The following is an 18,478-nucleotide window of genomic DNA, read 5'->3' on the forward strand; positions in this document are numbered from 1 at the left end:
CGCTGTGGTGTTTAGCCCAGTGCCTAGAATATTACAACAATGCACTAACAAGCCAAAAACTACTTAATAGCAATGACTTGTGTGTCAAAGTGGATGCTACTGCTCTGACTTCCATACACTATAGAAAAATTATTTAGTCACAAGATAATGAGCTGTCTCCTATGAGTGAACACATTGAAAAATGTAAACTTGATTTACCATCAAAGATGTAGTCACATGGTATAGAATGGAGTGTGGAAAGAGACGTTGTCCCAATGCATCAACGCAATGATGCTGTGCCCCATTCAGTAATATGAACTGCTCCAACACCTGTAGGGGAAACCTCCACTATATGTACCCCTAAAACAGCCATATGCTCAAATACCTAATAGAGCACGGAACATGGAAGGGAAAGCCCAAACACACAAATTCAGATGTTATTAATGAGGCCCTACAGAATATAGAAAAGCACACTCACCTAATGATGTGACTTAAAAACAAACAGTATTAGCAAAGGAATAGTGGGTTTTTAAGAGCTTTTACACCTGGTTTGCACAATAGGCTAAAACACGTTGACTTGTTTTGTGGAAACACGTGGATGTGGGTAGAATAATGTACTAATTAGGTTGCCGAAGTGAATCGCTGTCTGCAGAAGGCAGGCACCAGCGACAGTGTGCCCAAACTCTAAACCATCTGTGGCCGATTTCAATAACAGACATTTGCAAAGATGGGATCTCAAATAATGGGATACAAACAGCTGACTATTTGCTCTACTTGGTAAATGCTATCTCTGTAGAACAGTGCTGCAACAGTTGCGATCAGAGTTTTTTAAGTGTATGTGACACTTGCCACGTTCTGAGTTTCAGTTCACCCCAAACCACTGCAGAAAAATGTTTCAGCTTGCTTCAGCTGACTTTGTGAAGGAATTGATGCAATCCATACAAGAGATACATGTGCAGATGGTACAGTGACACCATTTCAAATAGCTCCACCTTGCTGTAAAGGATGCACCACATGGACCACTGATAATTGCTGACCAATTTCAGCTACCATTGATTCACCTGTGTATGTGTCAGGCAACTGACTGATTACACCCACTCTAACAGTCTCTGTAAGGAATGGTGTAGCAGAACAAGCCATTACCATCAGACATCTCAGCACATGGATGCCCAGAACTCAATTTTCTGGAGATATGTTCCAGCAGAGAAACAATTCAGTCAGGCCTCTGGAATCAATCAATCAATCAGGTGTTTTAAAGCGCACTACTCACCCACAGGGGTTCAAGGCGCTGAGCGGTATGTCCTCCGAGATCAGTTGAAGAGCCAGGTCTTGAGGTCCTTCCTGAACTGAGGCAGTGATGGCAGCTGTCTGAGATGAAGAGGTAAGTTGTTCCAACGTTTTGCTGCCAGGTACGTGAAAGATCTTCCTCCAGCTGAAGACTTCTTTATGTGGGGTACGTTGGCAAGTTACTGCTGGGACGAGCGGAGAGGTCTGGAAGGGGAGTACCAGGTGATGCAGTGGTTGAGGTAGCTGGGTCCGCTGTCGTGGAAGGCTCTGTTGGCATGCACGAGGAGTTTAAAGTTGATAGTTGTCTCGACAGTGAGCCAGTGGATGTTTTTCAGGTGTCCTGTGATGTGCTCTTGACGGGGAATGTTTAGGACGAGTATGGCGGTGGCGTTCTGAATTTGTCGCAGCTTGCTCAACTTCTTCTTGCAGTTCCGGCATAGAGGGTGTTGTTGTAGTCAAGTCTGCTCGTGATTAGTGCATGTGTCATGTTTTTTCGTCAGTCGGTTGAAATCCATCTGAAGATCTTCTGTAGGAGTCAGAGAGTGTGGAAACAGGTGGAGGCGACGTAGTTGACCTGTCTGGTCATGGTGAACGTTAAGTTGAGGATGACGCTGAGGTTTCGTGCATGGTCTGTGGGGGTGGGGGGCCTGCCGAGTGTCGAGGGCCACCAGGAGTCATCCCAGGCTGAGGAGGAAGGTCCTATGGCGAGGATCTCAGTTTTGTCAGACTTCAGCTTAAGGCAGCTCTCTCTCATCCAGGTACCAACTGCTTCCATCCTGTCCCTGAAGGTGTTCTTGGCTGTTGAGGGGTTTTCCATCAGGGAGATGATCAGCTGGGTGTCATCTGCGTAGGAGACGATGTTCATACCGTAGTTCCTGACCATAGGGGCGAGTGGGGTCGTGTAGATGTTGAACAGCGTGGGGCTCAACGATGATCCTTGGGGTACTCCACAGCTGATATCTGTAGGTTCTGACAAGTGTGGTGGGAGTCTGAATTTCTGTTTTTCTGCCTCTCAGGAAGGAGTGTATCCATCAAAGTGCCTTGCCGCATATGCCTGCTGTGTAGAGTCTAGCGCATAGGGTGCTGTGGGATATTGTATCGAAGGTGGCTCAAAGGTCAAGGTGGATGAGGGCTGCTGTATGTCTGCAGTCGAGGAGGGAGCGTATGTGATCTGTGGCGGCGAGTAGGGCGGTTTTGGTGCTGTGGTTAGTTCTGAATCCTGATTGGGAAATGTCCAGGATGTCATTGTCCTCGATGTGTTGCGGTAGTTGAGTAATGATTGCTTTCTCGGCGACCTTAGCTGGGGAGGGCAGTTGCGAGATGGGACAGTAGTTCTTGAGATCTGCAGGATCGGCTGTGGTTTCTTCAGAAGTGGTCGGATCTCGGCGTGCTTCCAGACTGCCACTAGTAGTCTGACTGTGCAGGTTTAAACTGCAAATTCAACCTGTCACAATAACCCCTTTTGACAGGCCTAAATCCTACTTTTAAATATTAATAGGTTGCCCCTAAGAAGGCTTTACTGCCCATAAAGGCAGGGTACATGGTATTAAAAAGTAGGATATGTAAACGTTTAATGTGAAACGTCCTTAAAGTGAAAATGCCCTCAAGGCTATTTTTACTTTAGCAGGTATAGCTGTTCCAATGGAAAACACTGGGATGCTACATTAAATACTAATCATGTATCTCTGGAATTGGATAGCTAGAAAAATAATTAAGCAGCTATTTAGGTTTTGTCTGCAAGCACACTTGCGCGCATGCTTGTGAAATCTTTTGTTAGGAAAAAAACTTAAAAGGGGCTTGGAAGCAGCATCTTACTTACCTGAACTTACCACTGGTTTACTTCAATGTTGTTCTGATGTACCTGCTTCGGAATGGCCAGCACGTTGTCTTCATGTCACTTCCTGTTGTCGTCTTCATCTTCGCCTATCTTGCAGTCGAGATGCCTGTGGATCAAGTACTCCTTCCGGTCACTTCCTACTGGACACTGGCCAGTGTCCTTCCTCTGGCTGCGACGCTGAAGGTACTTATTTGATTGTCTTGCATGCTGTCTTCTTTCTTCGGTGACATCTTCTTTCTTTGATGCCTTCTTCTCTGTCTTCTTTCTTCATTCCTCTTTTTCGTTTCTGCATACTGTCTTATGTCTTCTTTACCACAAGCCGTCTTCTGTCTTCTCATGTCTGCACTCTTCTCACATCTTCTGTCTTCTCACGCCTTCTGTCTTCTTCTGTCTTCTACAAACTTCTCTCTTCTTCAGTCTTCTGTCTTCTCCCATCTTCTGCTGTCTTTTTACAAATATTAGCAAAATGTTATAATATTGTTTGTTTTTAATTTAATAAAAGAAACATCATTATAACATTTCTCTAATATTTGTAAGCCAGTTACATAGAAAAGAAAAGACAAAGGAGAAACCTATTCGCTTTGCCAATGGTAGGTTTAATAGCTGTTAAACCCAATGTAATGGTAAAGTTGAATTTTGTCTCATTGTTTCCAGAAAAGATACTTTTGTAAAGTTACTTCTGGCCTGCCTAAATCTTCTAAGGCCTTTCAGTGTCTTCCAACTGTCACCTGACAGCTGATGGCTCCCCTTTGGTGAGGTGTGATCTGCTCCCAGGAGCACACAATAGATTGACTGGAATGGGCAGAGATGACCCATCTGAACCTGACAGGATATGCTGGGGAGGCTGAGAGGATTCCCTTTGTCAAGTCCTGCTTGAATCTCACATCTTGCTGGACAGCCTGCTGTGGATTTTCAAATGACCCTTGAGGCATACTGCTAAGAGGCTTACCCTGTCACAGGCAAATGTTAGCTGGCACTTGGGCAGGGCCCTTCTTTTGTCCAAAATGGTAGTCAAGCCCCAATAATAGATGGGCTTTTTTTGACATTACAATGTCACAGCCCGTTTGACAAGTCTGCTGGGTTTAAATATAACAATTGGGGCACACTATGAAGGGGAGAAACAGAATGGCCAAACACTTTCTGTGTATTAACTGTCTGATTGCTGAACGTTCGGCTTTGAGTTTGTTGTAGGTACATGGACTGCCTAAATGAGATTTTAGTGTTAGGTGTGACATGACACCAGGATTACCACAGTAAATTTCATACAGGCTCTTAGCCCTCAGAGCCCATGTTTAATGTAGCTGAAGACTTTGACTATCTTGAAAGTGCCCAAAGTGGGTAGTGTTAGCCCTTGTTACCTTTAGGTTATTTGCTAGGACGTCCCCAGGGGTCATTCCCACCCACTAGCCTATGCCTAGTATAAATGAGCCACCCACTTCAGAAAACTCCTGGACTTGTGAAAGAACATATGAGGACTAACCCTGCTGTCTCATATCTGAGAGGTGCCTGGAAGACTGGACCTGCTCTCCCTCTTGTTCCCAGAACAATGAAGTGGACCTCTTGTTAAAGCTATAGGGCTGATATTACAATGGGTATCTAGATGCTATCAGGGAAACAGAGCAGTTGGTGAGAATGTATAGGTTTAAAGGTGTGCTTAATTAACTGGTGATGAATATTGATAATCAGAAATATGATAGATGGCAGAGGCAAGTGTTGCGGGATGGAAAAATACTTCCTGAGCGAACAGATCTCAAGGCGAGGACATGATCCTAGTGTGAAGGCCAACACCCTCTAGACAGACAAAAGGAGCACAGTCAGGAATGAAGGACATCCATGGGAAAAAAGAAAAAGAGAGGACATACTAGAGACGGGAAAAGCAGACAGAAGGAAGCAGAGGAGAAAGCAATGGAGATTTGAGCTGGCAAAAGATTATAAAAATCAACAACAGACTGAGGGATGCTCCAAAGGATCATCTAGAAGCTGGTGACAAGGACATGCAGGCGCAAGAGGATAACACAGTATTGACTTGAGAGGACTATCACCGAGAGGGGGAGTAGGAACCTAGACACAAGACCTATCATCCAGTGGAGTCCTTTGTTAAAGCAGGACCTTCACCGTCAGGAGGCAACGGGACTGATAAGGACAAAACAGCACTTCCATCACAGACAAAGTGTTTCACGGCTCCTACAAATATAGCAGGACTGTGTATTAGACCAACACAAACTTCAAAATATAAAGACTCAGTTCACATATACCATCAGCATGTGACCCCTCAAGTAACCAGGGTAATGATGTTCGCAACCTCAAACATGACACTGGTTCCCAAGGAATAAACTGAAACAGATCTAACCCTTTCGTCTTGCCACTCCTGCATGCCCAATGTAAACACAAGAAAGATACAAAAAAGCATTTTCAAAACATTTATTGAAATGGTTGTATTCTTGTACAGAAAGCACGTGCTGCAATTGTTAGAAGGATGAGGCATACTACTGTAAATAGCATTATTAAAATGGTAAACAATATGAACAATTCAACCATGGTAATTGTTGCTAATGTTTACCTGCTTCTATCTGTATTTAATACTATATTAAAAAGAGCATAGTGGGGGCCCCCTCTACCAAATCAGTTGGGATAGTATAACCTCTATACCTTGGTGTTAGGTAGCCGGTACAGGTTATCCTCCTAAACAGGATGGGGGTTGGAGTCAGCAGGGCTGCATCTCAGTCACAGCTTGCAAAGGTCCTGTGATAAGCAAGCTTAGAAGTGCTTCTCTCACTGACCTTTAGTACGGAAGATGTTCATATAATAAAGTACCATTCTTATAACACTGTGGCAGAGGTGCAGAACAGCTCATTCATTTCAGTTAGCTAAAGTGAATAAATTGTCTCCTAACAAGCACATCAAGAGAGCAAAACAATGGCACTGCGTTCTGCAATGTACAACTCCGGAACTAACTGTACAGACTACAGGGTGTCAGTGCCTTTCAGAAAGGCACATAGAGGACACTCATGTGTTAGCGGTAAAGTGTGCAAAGGGTTACCACAGAGAAGAGATGCAAATTTTAAGAGTTGACTCTAAAATGGAGACTAAAATGTGGGCCATGCAACAAGAGGGAGCAGGCACCAGAGAGAATGAGACACTGACTTCTGCCTTCCAACATCCCAGGAGGGCGTGGCTAACTCAGGTCCATAGGGATTCAGTTGAAGGGAGGATGCTTTACTGTAATTGGCTCTGATGATGTGGCAGAGCCAAGAAAGGTAGCACAAGAAACACTTGTATGTTTTTCACTTAAGCTTCTCTATTAGTTTTTCTTATAAGGGTTTATCCCCCTCCCTCTTCAACTAAAAGAGGGTAAACTTGTTCAGATCAGGAGATCCCCTTTTGTAAAAAGGGCACACCAGGTACAGATAACATCTTCAAAAGCAAGGGAAATGACAGAAAGCTGGAAAAATAGAAAAAACATAAATACATAGAGGCCTACATAAGGGAATGAAAAAAGAAACAGACATAAAGAGAATATTTATACTTATGAGTTCTGAGTATTGAAACTAACTGACAATATCAATGTTCCCAATAGTTGGGTCTGCAAGGAACCCCAGCGAGCAATGGATGTACCGGTTTCAACTGGGAACTGAAAGTAGAGCAAGTGTTGTATTTGAACCTTCAAACGTTGCTATCTCATGATCACTAGAGTGAGACACGTGTCTCAAATGGTTTCAGAATCAGGGTGATTTCATCCAGGCATCAGTACCAGATCGCAGGCTTGGTGTGTGAATGAGGACTGCCTCCAGGTCCTTCTTGGTCCAGCGAGAGGATAATACAGGCACACCATAGTTACATCATAGAGGAGGCATGGAACAGGTTCATCAGCTTTTTGAAGATATGTGACACTGCAGGTCCATGGCCTATGAGTTACAGATCTTTCTTCTTACATGTTGCTGGGCTGTAGGGATCTTGTGGGTACTATGCGACCATAGCTTATTGGGGTATTCGCTTCATTGATATTCCGGTCAGCTGGGCCTTTTAATGGTGTTCCAAGGAACAGATTGGTTACTCCTGACCAGTGCTGGAAAAAAACGTTTTGTGCAGGCAGGTAAGCTCTGTGTCTCTCCTGATTTTATATTAACAAGGATTCACATAGGAGTCACAGACTGGAGCAGTCTGGAGGAAAACTTACAGTTCAGCACAGGTTACACTCTGTGAAATATTCTTCCTTTTAATGATCTGAAATGGGTGTAAAATACAGGTGGAAGCGCCCATAATTCATCCATTCACACTTAGGTGGTCATTCCGACGGGACCACGGAAGCACTGCCAACAGGCTGGCGGTGCTTCCAGGGTCATTCTGACCGCGGCGGTAAAGCCGCGGTCAGAAAAGGGGAACCAGCGGTTTCCCGCCGGTTTTCCCCTGGCCCAGGGAATCCTCCATGGCGGCGCTGCTTGCAGCGCTGCCATGGGGATTCCGACCCCCTTCCCACCAGCCTGTTCGTGGCGGTTTTTACCGCCAGGAACAGGATGGCGGGAACGGGTGTCGTGGGGCCCCTGGGGGCTCCTGCACTGCCCATGCCACTGGCATGGGCAGTGCAGGGGCCCCCTAACAGGGCCCCACAAAGATTTTCACTGTCTGCTTAGCAGACAGTTAAAATCGCGACGGGTGCCACTGCACCCGTCGCACCCCTGCAACTCCGCCGGCTCCATTCGGAGCCGGCTTCATTGTTGCAGGGGCTTTCCCGCTGGGCCGGCGGGCGCTCTTTTGGAGGGCGCCCGCCGGCCCAGCGGGAAAGTTGGAATGGCCGCCGCGGTCTTTTGACCGCGGGGCGGTCATTCGGCGGCCAGATATTTGCGGGCGGCGACCGCCGCCCGCCAATATCAGAATGAGGGCCTTAGTGTCTCTAATTGATAAATATGCACCTCTTTGATAATGCTGTTGCGAATAACTGACCTGATGTCTCAACAGGGTCTCTTCTAACGTTCTTTGCCAACAAGCCCAACTGAGCCCTGCCACGATCTGCAATCCAGAGGTACAGTACATGTTATAGTTCACCAGGGCAAAGTCATTGCTTCAACTGAGGTGGTGGTGTCTGTTTCAAGTGCTGCTCATCACCAATACAGCTCTAAAGTGCAACGATTTAATTCCTAAATTAGTGCTTCACACTGTAAAAGAATAACAAAGCCTAAAAGTGTTGGCGGGGTGGGTGGGATGGGGGCACACCAAGCAGTGAGTGCTTGTCCCTGCAACAGAATCACAGGGAAGCAAGAATGCACTCTGCCTATTTCGTTCCTCAATGGTACTGGCCAGCTAGTTTTGTAACTGCTTTGATTGGTCATTTCATTGCATGGATGTGCTCTGATGCCAGGGTGGGTGGTGGGTATGAAGAGCACAACGAGGTTGTGCTTACTAACCTCATCTGAAGTACGCGGTCATTTATAAAAAAAATGCCTTTATGCAGGTCGTAAATCAATCTAAAGAGATCTCAATGTGTCATCTGATTTGGTCTTCTCTCATGTAGCCACAAAGTCAAAGAATGGTGTGCCCATGATCCCAATGTAATGTAACGTGGAAGAACAGTGTGACGATCTGCAACTGCTCCGGATTGCGATTCCCAATCAAGACACACCCGGCCATCTTTCTAGGTGCTACTTACTAGAGAGCTGATTTGCAAAGAAGTGATAGCAATTCCTATGAAGACTCTGGTGATTATACTCTAACTCAAAGTGAATGCAAGCACCTTGTCCTTTTCACTATTTGTTCCAGGTTAAAATTTTAATCACTATCTTCCTCTCAGGAGTCCTCTTCAGCAGAAGAAGTGCCAGTGTTTGAGACTGGACTTATTGTATCTGCAGAAATAAAACATACAGGTGGTTACCCATGGACTGGTCTTACTCAGGCTATCCTGGCTGCATTGGCGGCCTGTGTCCCAATTCAGTGTATGTCAAAATAAAAGCAAAGTCAAAAGAGCTATTTCATAGATCTACTGTTTTTCACACTTCTGTTTCCAAGGTTTGGAATTGGCCTCTCAATAAGATTAGAGTGTCCAAGATCGTAGAAGAAATAGCCAACCTAATTGCTGATGCTGAGAAAGTATTTCACAGTGAACTAACAGCTTAGAAAACAGACACTTTGAAGAACAGAATGGTCCTGGACATTGTACTTGCAGCTAAAAGAAGCGTTTGTGCTATTATCAGAAGTGAATGCTGTTTGTATATCACTAACAATTCTAAAGCTCCTCACCAGCAAGTTTCTACTATTTGTAGTCAAGATAAAAATTGCATATGGTTGATGATAATTCACAGTGGGGATACCTTTGATCAGGCCTACAAAGTCTGTTTGGTAATTAGGCAATGAATTTACTGAAATTTGGTCTTGTGATTCTCATTGTTCTCTTTTTCGTTAATCTTCTGCATCAGGTTTTAAAGGCCTCAGTAAAGGTTATTACCCAGAAAAGAGGCTTGTCTACTCCTTTGCTATGTCACTCCTATTCTTAAAATGAGGAAGCCATACATTTAGATATCAAATTAAAGGAATACAAGCAAGGTGAAGGACAAGAAATGATCAAACCAATGATTATTGAGTACTTATAAAAACAATGTGTTGAAGTTGTGTAATGTTCTTTGCATTAGGCCTTACTAATAACGTATTGACTGAAAGCTTTTGCCTCACAACAAGATGAGGTTTGTATTTGGCACTCAAGATGTGAATGTTCAAAAATTGGTTTTGTATAAAATAGCGAGGGGCAGAGCTTCATGTTTAGGTACAACTAAAAGACACTTGTTCTGTTTCACTTACTCATTGTAAGTAATTGGATTACTACTTGGGGTGTGTGACTACCCGCCTCAAGGAATAATCACAACCCTTGACAGGGTGAACCCTCAAAGTTACTAAATTAACCTGAGCTCAGCCTCCTGGTAGCTATGGCACAGAGCAGACAGGCTTAACCTGTGACTCGGTGTCAAGTATTTATGCAGAACCAAAACAATAATGAAGTTAAAATGCACAACAACAAAAATCTGCAAACCCAATTAGAAAAATAAAGTACAATTTTATGAAGTCTGACTAGGACCACAAAGCATAAAGTGCCAATGATAGTCAGTGGTCGCAGTAGATAGGGACACGTGCAATTTGAGGGTGACCGGAATGGAGCGTGGGTCTGGTACACTAACAGGGCTCATCCTGGTCAAAGATTTTACCATCTGACTTAGTTCTTTAAGTGTGAATCCACCACAGGACCACACTTCTAAAGCCCCCAGGACCTAAGGGGAGGAACTTAGAGACTCGCAGGGTGTCAGGCAGAGGCCAGGAGCAGTGTCCAGTTCAGGTTCTGTTGCTAGCTGGGCAGTTGCAGGAAAGGCCTCTTGTAGTTTGTTGTAACCCTGTAGCTTGAACAGGAGGTCAGACTTAAAACCCAAGGAGTCTACTTCATTGTCCTGGGTACCAAAGGGAGCAGGTCCAGCCCATCATGGCTCCCCTCAAGTCAAAGACAACAAGAAAAGTCCTCTTTTTGCTTTCATCAGGTACAGCAGAGTTCTGAAGTGAGTGTCTGGAAATGCCACATTTATGCATGGCATGAGCTAGGGGATGTAAATTACTCCCAGGCACGCCCTAACCAATGGGGTAAAAGTTATAGATGTCTTTCTTTATTATAGTTGTTTAAATAGGACCACCAGGCCTGAATCAGTGAAAAACAGCTTTTGGGTGTTCATCACTGCAAGGACATGTTAACATTAAATTTCTCCATGTCCTACTTTTAAATACCATGCACACTGCCTTGTGGGCTCCAAGGTCTACACAGGGCTGAGGTATTTACATTTAGAAGAGAGGTTCTGACCTGTCAAAAGCATTCATTTTGATAAGTCAAAATACAATTTTTACACTGGTAGGCCTCAAGATATGGTTAACAGCGACACTGTATTGGATAGTACAATAGGTGCTGCAGTCCACTAGTGACATTTAACATACAGACCCTAGGTATGCTTTGTACATATACTTGAGACTTACACATTTACTGTGCCAATTGGGAATATATACATTCCATCATGTTGAACCACCACCAGCACTTTTCCACTAGTTAGCAGAGGTAGAGTGCACAGACTTCTACAGGCAGCAAAAACAGTTAAGGCAAAAATCTGGGGAACACCATGCAAAATATGGTAATTTCCTATGTTTATTTCTGCACCTGCCACTTAGAGTAACGTTGCATGAACCCTGATTCTTGAAGGTTCTAATATTTGCTATAAATATATGTGTTGCCATATGTTGGGGTGCTCCTCTCCTTGGTAACCGCTGGGGAGGCCGCCTTCCAGTTTTCCTGTGATCACAGCTTTTTAATAAATACAATGTATAGACTCAATCTAAACAAAGAGTAGTAAAATGCTCTTCTAAAATACTTTGGTACAAAATGCATGCAAAAGTGTCTTGGGCCTTGGGATAACAGGGCAAATGTGTGTAGCCCAATACATCTTACTACTCCCGGAATGGAAGAGATGGGATTGGAGCCTCCTGGGCAATAGGTATTGAAGGTATTTTTAGAAGGGCCGGATACATGTCAGGTTTTCTGGGTAATCGAAGAAAAAACTATTCTGTGAATGTATCTTATGTGAATATCTGAAAAATCTGTCAATGATCTGGCTCTTCTGGGTATGTGCTCAACACCCATGTGCTGAACAAGATTGTGAAAGTCTGACCACAGTTCCCAATAGCAAGTCAAGAAATCCAAGACTGCCATAGCTAAACATTGCAAGCAACAATATCAAGTGACTTTGCACAGTCAGGAGAAAAGACAGTCCTCTTACTGACATCGGCCAGTACTACATTTCAATGGCAGGAAAGGAGCCCGAAAGATATGGTAGATGTTAATGTACTTGGCTACAGGAATGTATGATCAAATGAACATACACCAGGGCTATGCAAAGCATGTATGCTGGACCTGGCCCTTTTTGCAGAGCTATCCACAAACTGTTTGCCTTCTTCCTCCTATTTATTCAGACCTGTTTTTGTTGGCTTTAGGACTCTGGGAACTTTACCACTGCCAACTAGTGCTAAAGTGCATATGCGCTCTGTCGAAAATGTATTGGTGATTGGTTTCTCCATGCCTAGCCTAATTGATTTACTAGTAAGTCCATAGCATAGTTTACCAGATGTGCCCAAGGCCTGTAAATCAAATGCTAATAGTGGGCCTGCAGCACTGATCGTGTCATCCAAAGAAGTAGCCCTGTAAACATGTCTCAGGCCTGCCTTTGCAGTGTCTGTGTGTGCAGTTTTAAACTGCCATGTCGACCTGGGATGAGCACCCACTTGGCAGGCCCAAATATTCTCTTTTGTTACCTGTAAGCCCCCCTAAGGTAGGACCAACGCAGCCTCATGGGCAGGGTGCAGGGTATTTCAATGGTAGGACATGCACTGGTAAGTTTTACATGTCCTGATAGTGAAATACTGCTAACTTTGGTTTTCAGTATTGCAAGGCCTATCTCTCCATAGGGCAACATGGGGAGTTCCTTGAAATATCTTTTAAGTGTAACTTCCCATTGGGAGCAGATTAAGAAAGGGTGTTTGGGCTCTCTGAATTTACAATTTAAAAACAAATCTTTCTTTTGGTGGTTGGTTTTTTAATTGTGAGTTTGAAAAGTCCACTTTTAGAAAGTGGTAATTCTCTTGCTTAACCATTTTGTGCCTTTTTGATAGCAATTGGGCTGTCTGTGCATTCACTCTAGACAGTCACACAAAGGGAGCTGAGGTGTTCCCTGTATATCCTGATGGCCCATCACCAGGCTGATGGGTTTTCCTGACCTGAAGTAGTGGGTGGATCTGTCACATGTACTTGAATAGGCCTGTGCCTGTCCTTAGACAAAGCAGTCTCCAACCCGCCAGAGTGTGTCTGGGGCCAGGGCAGGAAAAGGCAGGGGCTTGTGCATTACAAAGACTTCTCTTTGAAGTTTTCCTACTTCAAAGACAGAAATGGGTGTAAGTACTGTACAGGTGACACCACATAGTTAGAATCCTTCTGGACTGAGTAAATTCTGCCAGGAAGAAGAGCTGGATGCTGTAGGAGGGACTGCCACTCTGCCTGTTGCTTTGTTGTGCTGGCCTGATGCTTACTACTTCCGTACTGGGAGTGAAAGGACTGGACTAGGCTTTCTACATCCTGCTTCCAAAGGTTCTCCAAGAGCCTGGACTGAGCTTGCCTCCTGTTAAGACGTTTCAGGAACATCAAAGACTTCACCTGCCAGTGCCTGGACTCTCTTGCTGAGAGTCCTGACTTACCAAGTGGTGCCAAATCGAGTTTCTGGGCCCTGGCGGTGAGTTCAGGTGCAACAAGGAAGAAACTAGTGCATCGATGTCCAGAATGACTTCGAAACTGGCGGCGCGTTCTGACATCGTGCCACTAACTGCACCAGAGCCGTGGTCCCCGCTGAGTCCAACGACCGCGACACACAAAGCAGGCCTGACGCTGCCGTAGCCCCTCTGAAATCCCACCACAGCGTGTGTCCAGGGTGCCATGTCACCGACGTCCGTGGCACCTGACTCTGCCACAGCATCTGTGGCTCCATGGTGTGATCATGACATCACAAAATTGATGCCTCGCGTCTTGACCTGCTAGATTTATCAACTCAGCTTTGTCATAAGGAACGGACACCTCGCTACCAGTGCTGCATCATCTCCTCTGCAACTGTAAGGAACTGACACCTAACCTCCCCTGCCTACCAGTAAGGAACTGACGCCTCACCTCCCTGGGGGCAGTAAGAAACCGACACCGCAGAAGCTCCAGTGACACCTCACCTCCCCAACGTCGTACAACGTCTTTGTTTACTCATCATTTTCCAAGGTACTGTACCCAGAGTCTGCACGACTCGGTGGCTGGCCGCACTCCTTCATGGGTGGCGTCAGACTGTTGGAAGCTAATCCGCCAAGCCATTTGAGATAGCCCCAATTGGAGCTATTGTGTTTCTAAGTGCTATACTACATTTCACCTTTGAAGATGTGTATTCTTACTTGTGTATGTTGAATTTTTGTCTGTTTGGTCGTTTTACTCAGATAAATATTTGCTATTTTGATAAACTGGTGCGGAGTACTTTTGTCCAGTCCACTGATTTCTAGGAAGAAGTGAGAGTTGAGTGAGACTCGACTGAAGTCTCTGGGTGACTGGAACCTAAAGTCTGCAGTATAGCGAGACACCACAGACATCTTTGGGAAAACGAGATTCCAATAATTTTTTAAGTGTTTTTATTGGATTTTATATTAAAACAAATACAAACAGTCGTCAAAATATCATGAATGTAATATATAGAATGGGGAACGAGATTCTAATATGTATATGAGAGAAATCTATGGATGAATGACACTCCTCTGGTCACTAGGAGAAAATTAAAATCTACTACAAGACTGCTCCAAAGTCACACTGTGTGATGATCCGCTGAAGTTACTGGTGGAGAGACCAATGAAACTTTGGGTTAGTTAGTTTCACTGAAGCCCATGGACAACTGACTGAAGCTCCACTTCTAAGGGTAAACTAGACATGAGTGGAAAATTCCAATGACGTCCGTGGATAATAAAAGTTGAGTGAGGCTTCACTGAAGTCTATGAAAGAATGAAAATGGACAGAGGTGTATGTGCAAGTGAGACTACACTTAAGTCTTTGGGTGAGTGATATTCTGCTGAAAATCTGAGGGGGACTGAGGCCCCTTTCAAGTCTATAGATGAGTGAGACTCTAGTGATAGGTGAGAGTTGAAGTCTGTGGGTGAGAGAGATTACACTAAAGTCTGCACATTAATGAGACTGCACTGGTCTCCAGCTGAGTTACACTTCATTGAAGATAAACAGCCCTTCACTAAAGATATTATTCTGATTAAATAAATTGTTGAGTGTGACTCTAGTAAGGCAATGTGACTTAGGACCCATATACACCTACAGTGACACTCTGAACAGTCTTTGAGTGGATAAGACTCAATTAAACTCTGGGGTGCTGTAACACCTCTGAAAGGCAGTAGTGAGTAATACTCTGAGGTTTTCCCTAAGGATGGGGGAGATAGTGAGATTCCACTGAAATCAGTGGGTTTCTCTTGCAGTAGCTTGTACTATTTAGTGTAGAACATTTGGAGAATTTGTGGATGTTTTTAAACTGCTACACAGAGACCTACAAGCAAAAGAGGCTTTTAGGGAGGAAGCCTGGGAATTAGGGAAGAATCCTAAAGTGCCTACTAACATTGATATTTGGACCTCAGCCTTCTTGATATTCAACAGGTTTCTATTGTGAGCATTACCCTGATCGATCGGTATAGATTTTTAAATACATGGACACCATTCAGAAAGCGAGCACTTTGGGGGATTTGGCTGGCTACACTATGATGAGGAGTTTCAAGCCAGAATTGAATTGAGGCCAGACAAACCTTGAGGGGAAGTTAATAACTTGCTCTGAGTGCAATGGATGTGCCCACATAGACCCCCAACGTCAATGCATACAGCCAGTGGGTTAGCAGTTCCCTACGCTCCACCCAAGGGAGGGGTGGGAATTTGGGCAAAATGATATACAGCCAACACTGGAGCATGTTGGGCTTGCTTTAATTGAGGTTTCTGTCCCAGGAACCCATACAAATATAAGCATGAATGCTCCAGATGCGGGGGGAAGCGTGCTGTATTACAGTGCTTTGAGAAACAGCAAGCCTGGGGTGGCAGTGGTCAAGGCTGGGGAACATCTGAGTTTGGACAAAAAGGCTTTTATGCCAATTAAGTTAGATGTTTTGAAATATTGGCTAGGATTTTACTAAAAGAGAGAAGAAGCACTGATATTGACATGTTTTTTTTTAATTGGGTTTAGGTTGGGTTATCAAGGACCTAGGGGGAAATGTTTGCTGAGAATCTTAAGTCAGTGAAAGAGCATACGCAAATTGTTAAGACCAAGCTGGTGAAGGAGGTAAGTGAGGGGAGAATGGCAGGCCCGTTTCATGATTGGCCCTTAGATGATCTAATGATTTCTCCACTGGGAGTCGCCCCTAAAAAGGCAGTTGGGAAATTTAGGAGTATCCATCACCTATCCTGGACTGAGGGTGCCTCTGTTAATGACTTAATTGCCAAGAAGGACTCAGCAGTGCAATTTGCATCCTTAGATGTTGCCATCCGCATGGTGAGGAAGGTAAGTCATGGGACTGAATTTGCAAAATGCGACATCAAGTCAGCCTTCTGGCTACTGCCAGTTCATCCTGCAGATTTCTCGATGTTAGGCCTTCATTTTCAGGGCAGGCTCTACGTGGACAAAGTACTTCAGAGGGGTTTGCGCTATTTTTTGCAAATTATTTGAAATGTTCAGTTCCTTTTTGCAGTGGCTGTTTAGTTTTAAAAGAGGGCATTCGTTCATTACGCATTATTTGGATGATTTCCTGTTTATTGGACGAGGAGGGCAAGGTACGTGTCTGAAGTATTACAGCATTTTCAGTCATTGGCACAAGAGCTGGGAGTACAGCTAGCACCAGAGAAGTCAGAGGGTCCCAGTACTTGCTTGGTATTTTAGGCATAGAATTGGATACTGAAACCGATAGAAGCAAGGATACCACAGCATAAAGTGAGAAAGTTGATTTTGATATTGGAATCTGCGGTAGTTCGGAAAAAATGCAGCTCAAGGACATGCAGCATCTGTTGTGTCATCTTAACTTTGCTTGCAGAGTTGTTCGGGCAGGTCGCGCTTTCTGTAGGTGTCTCAGCTTTGCGTTGTCATGTACGAGTTTCCCACATCACATATCAGGATCGCTGCAGCATTGAGATCAGATTTTGAAGTGTGGTTAATGTTCCTCAGAGGTTTTAAAGGGGTGACTCTGAGGTCTTTGGACAATGACTTTCACTTTATGGCGCAGATTTACTTGGATGCCGCAAGTTCAGAGGACTTTGGTATGTTTTGGGATGATAAATGGTATGCTGAAAAATAGCCAGAGCAATGGAAAGAAGAAAGGAGGGGCCTTGCCTTTTTAAATTTCTTCCACTATTACTAGCGTTGTCGGTTTAGGGAAAGTTTTTGGAGAGAAAAATGGTCACCTTTAACGTGGACAACAGAACTGTGGTTGATTTGGTAAATGGGCAGAAAACAAAGGACAAGAGACTCCTAAAGTTACTGCAACATTTTACGTTATGTTGTCTAATTTTTTACATTGTTTTCAGAGCACGGCATGTATCAGGCACAGATAATAACATTGTGGACACCTTATCTTGTTTGCAGTGGCATGGATTCCGTGCTTTGGTGCCCGGAGTGGACTTATTGAAGACAGAAGTATCTGCAGAAGTGTGGGAATTAGCAGAGCAAGAGTAACGTAATCGGTGGAAAAGTCCATCTTCTTGACTACACAGATGGCATACAGAAGAGCATGGGAGGTGTTTTTGCGGAGTGAGGCTTGTAAAAAGGCCTGGGACAATGTAGGTATGGTAGCTAGACAGGAGAATGTGGTGTTTTTTATTATGGCTGACATAGGGAAGCGGATATCCCCTACAACGATTGCCGGAAAGTTGGCTGGGATTCATTTTATGGTAAGTTTTTCTGGGGCTATGAGCCTTCGGCAGGAGAAATGAATAGACGGATTCTATTGAGTTGGGAAAAAGAATGCAAGAGAAGGAGTTTCATAAGAGAACCAATAACTATAACAATACTAGGAGGGTTGGTGGGTGCGCTTGAATGCATTTGTTTTTCAACAGTTTAAGCCCTATTGTTGCAACAATGCATGTTATGGGTGTTTTTTTTTTTTTGCGTTTCGGATATCTGAGTTGTTGGGGTCCAGAAAGGGAATGGGTTTGAAAGTGAAACATGTGCGGCATCACACGGACATATTGAAACTTTTTCTGGAAAGATCCAAAACAGATCAGGTGGGCAAGGGTGCCAGGATTCAGTTTCACAAAAATGGTGGGGCTTAGTGCCCTGTGGGGGCCTGGTGGAAATTTCTTTCAGAGGGTGGAGCTCAAGCGGAGGAAGTTTTCAGGCATCAAGGTGGATCGAGACACTGCAAATCAGGTATTGGTCATTATGAGGAAAGCACTCACAGCAACAGGTGAGAACACTTCCCATTTTGGTACACATTCATTTATGATTGAGACGGCTTCAGAGGCAGCTAGGTTGGGGTTGTTATTACAAGACACACGCTAGCTGGGAAGATGGGCAGCAAAACATGTGGGAAACAGGCTGTGGGGGAAGAACCTAGGATTTCATTTTGAGGACTTTGTACTATCTTGTTGGGGACGGGGGGCATGAAATGGGGACAGTTGCTGCCTTAGTTTTCGGATCTTATTTTGTTAAGACATTGCCCCCATCTCCCGGTAATACATCATGGGGAAAATCATTTGGTGCAAAGAGTCGGGTCCGTGAAAGAAATGAAAAGAGACTTGGACCTGATCTGCAGGTCGTGGGC

Source organism: Pleurodeles waltl, chromosome 3_1, assembly GCF_031143425.1.
Source record: "Pleurodeles waltl isolate 20211129_DDA chromosome 3_1, aPleWal1.hap1.20221129, whole genome shotgun sequence".
NCBI lineage: Eukaryota > Metazoa > Chordata > Amphibia > Caudata > Salamandridae > Pleurodeles > Pleurodeles waltl.